Below are 3816 nucleotides of genomic sequence, written 5' to 3'. Positions count from 1 at the left end.
CGTTATGCACATGTTCCCTACAACTTAAAGTATAATAATAATAAATAAATTAAAAAAAAAAAAAAAAAAAGAAAGGGGAAAGTCAGAGAGCTAATTGCTTTCTGCCCAAAAAGTTATTATACCAAAGTGACATATTTTGGAGGGGCATATTTTGGTCCACTTCAGGATATTTTACTGGATGCAATTCTATATTTTAGTGTATTATAGTGATATTCATCATAAGATAGGAGAACACTTTATTTCTCCTACAAATATAGCAGTAGCACTAAAATCATTAGTTCCTGGTAGAATGTGGGGCTTTATTTAATTTTATAGCATGCTTGAGTTGTCATTTGACTGACAGCTAAATCAAGAGATAATTCTATTTTTCCCTACCCATGGTATGAAAATAGTAAGCAGGAAGCAGGTTGTCATAAAAATCAGTAATTTTGACATATGCCAGTTGAAGCCTGGAGTGAACTTTAACAAATACAGGTTCATGCAAATCTAAAACCATTCAAAGGTTGGTAGTCCTATGTGCTAGTGAGTGAACTATGATGGAATTTAGTTTCATTTAAATTACAAACCTGGAGGCTGGGGGAGTAAGGAAGCAAACTATAAATGTTATACACTAAAACTAAATAAATTAATTCTGTAGTAATATCAATAAAGGGACTGATAATTACTTCATAGAATTTCCCAGTGATAACATATAATTACCTTGCATAAGTAGAGATATGTTTATATTCAGAGATGACGTTGCTGTTATTAATATATCAAATCTAATAGGAAAGTCTTGATAGAAAACAGATTCTTCTGTTATTGGCTACATTCTACCCTGTCATTGTATTTTTCACTAGTATTCCATAAATGTGCTTCTCTAGTCTCACCGATTAACTGATCTATTCCCTGTCACTCGTTTCATTAATTCCTTTGGGCTTTTATCATGCTTTTTCTTCTTTGGGAATCAATTTCTCTTCGTTCTCTTCCTTACAAATCTCCCTCATGCATCTCGAGACCTTCGTTTATCATTAAGCTTTCCCAGGTCATTTCAGCATGTGTACTATCCCCTTCCGTTGAAACCAAACAACCTATTTCCCTACTTTATTATGCATCACTTTAACTATTCCTCTGAATTCTTATTAACACGTCATATAGTTATATTTCGCCTTGCCAACTATCCTCTGAACTTGAACATGGGTTACATGTTTCTAAGCATCTAAGAGAGTGCTGGAAAAAATATATATACGTTTCATTGGTTGATGTGGGTCTTCACTGTAATGTACAGATTTATTTAATCTTTGCTTGAGGTCATAGAGCACACATAAGATACCTGATCATAATACCTAAGCATAACAAACCTGATGCTAAAGTTTAAGAATTAGACTTTCCTATAAATTTTATGACCTAGAACTAAATTAGAAACAACATTAAAGTTAAGACAGCATTGTGTGTCATCTAGCTTTCAGCTAACAGCACACACAGACTGAATATGGCAAGACTTCAAACAAGAATACATTATTTTCTGCTCCAATTCCAATGCTTTGTGATATTTTTTCTTTGAGTTAGATTTTAGGAGAGTATCAGTACTCTGCTGGCCCAAAGTACTGAGAATAACAGTTACATGTTTTTTTTTTTATTTGTTTGCTTTTTTTTTTTTTTTTTTTTTTGAGATGGAGTCTCACTCTGTTGCCAAGGCTAGAGTGCAGTGACACTATCTCGGCTCACTGTAATCTCCCCGACCCATTCAAGCGATTCTCCTGCCTCAGCCTCCCGAGTAGCTGGGACTACAGGCATGCACCACCACTACGGCTAATTTTAGTATTTTCAGTAGAGATGGTATTTTGCCATGTTGGCCAAGCTGGTCTTGATCTCCTTACTCAAGTGATTCGCCCACCTCAGCTTCCCAAAATGCTGATATTACAGGCATGAGCCACTGTGACTGGCCAACAGTCATATCTTTACTCAAGAGATGAGGAGGTATGCATCTAGCCAGAAGCCATGGTTAGTGTATTATATACGGTTTCTCATTTAACACAACAGACTGAAAGAGTATATATTGTTTCCATTTTTCAGATGAGAAAACTAGGTTCAGACAAGTTTTTCAAGAATGTCTACTGAATTGATTGTGAAAATATAATAATTTTTCAAAATATCTTTTAAAATATTAAAGAAAAATAGTGAGTTACATTTGGCAAATCTGCAATTATAGGAAAATAATAAATACTACTTTATCGAAGTCTAAGTGGTGTTTGTTTTACCTATAAACCTTTCAACACACCTGTTTCTGCCTTAAAACAGATTACATGAGTGACCCTGAGCCACACTTGTTTCTTTTTTCAGAGTTTATGTTCAATGTTACAGGACAAAATGAGCAAATAGATAGTGTATACTGTGCATTTGCCCATAGGTTCAACTTCTTGTGAAAGGTCTTTAAAGTCTTTTAATATATCACTTTTTCCTGTTTTCTTGAGTATCATTTTTATTGGCACTCATAAATGATTTTTTCTAAAACTTTATGATTTCTTACCAAAAAATTGTAAGTTGCATCTGTTATGTCTAGATTTTTTTATATCTACCTTTGTGTGTGTGTGTGTGTGTGTGTGTGTGTGTGTGTGTGTCTGTGTGTGAGGAAAGTTGCAACAACAAACAAAACGGAAGAAAAATTGAGACTCACTTAAACTAGACCTTAGTAAGACCCTGAAATTTTTTCCAGTCATTTGCAAAATAAAAGAAGGAATTTACTTTGATATAATCATAAAAATAAAGTGTCCTAAAACCCTTGGTTAAAATGATTAGAAGTTTCTCTATCTTTTCCCCCAAAAATCTCATATTTCCAAAATGAAAAGTGATGTCTTTAAAGATTGGCTTATTGAAAATCAGTGTCAAGTCGGGAGCAAGATGGCCAAATAGGAGCAGATCCAGCCTCCAGCTCACAGTGCAAGCATCACAGAGGATGGGTGATTTCTGCATTTTCAACTGAGGTACCGGGTTCATCTTACTGGGGAGTGCCAGATAATCAGTGCTGGTCAGCTGGTGCAGCCCAACCAGCAAGAGTTGAAGCAGGGCGAGCCATCGTCTCACCTGGGAAGTACAAGGGGCAAGGGAATCCTTTTAGATAGCCAAGGGAAACTGAGACACACAACACCTGGAAAATCGGGTAACTCCCACCCTAATTCTGTGCTTTACCAAGGGTCTTAGCAAATGGCACACCAGGAGATTATATCCCACTCCTGGACGGGAGGGTCCCATGCCCACGGAGCCTCCCTCATTGCTAGTACAGCAGTCTGAGATCTAACTGCAAGGCAGCAGCAAGGCTGGGGGAGAGGCACCTGCCATTGCTGAGGCTTAAGTAGGTAAACAAAGCCACTGGGAAGTTCGAACTGGGTGGAGCCCACCGCAGCTCAAGGGGGCCTGCCTGTCTCTGAAGACACCACCTCTGTGGACAGGGCATAGCTAAACAAAAAGCAACAGAAACCTCTGCAGATGTAAATGACCCTGTCTGACAGCTTTGAAGAGAGCAGTGGATCTCCCAGCACAGAGGTTGAGATCTGAGAATGGACAGACTGCCTGCTCAAGTGGGTACCTGACCTCTGAGTAGCCTAACTGGGAGACATCCCCCACTAGGTGCACACCAATACCTCACACCTCACACGGCGGGTACACCACAGGATGAAGCTTCCAGAGCAAGAATCAGACAGCAACACTTGCTGTTCAGCAATATTCTATCTTCTGCAGCCTCTGCTGCTGATACCCAGGCAAACAGGGTCTGGAGTGGACCTCAAGCAATCTCCAACAGACCTACAGCTGAGGGTCCTGACTGTTAGAAGGAAAACT

The sequence above is a fragment of the Mandrillus leucophaeus genome, unplaced genomic scaffold (genome assembly GCF_000951045.1).
Source record: "Mandrillus leucophaeus isolate KB7577 unplaced genomic scaffold, Mleu.le_1.0 Scaffold1012, whole genome shotgun sequence".
Classification (NCBI taxonomy): Eukaryota; Metazoa; Chordata; class Mammalia; order Primates; family Cercopithecidae; genus Mandrillus; species Mandrillus leucophaeus.
The sequence above is the reverse complement of the archived record's forward strand: the minus strand, read 5'-3'. Positions refer to the sequence as shown.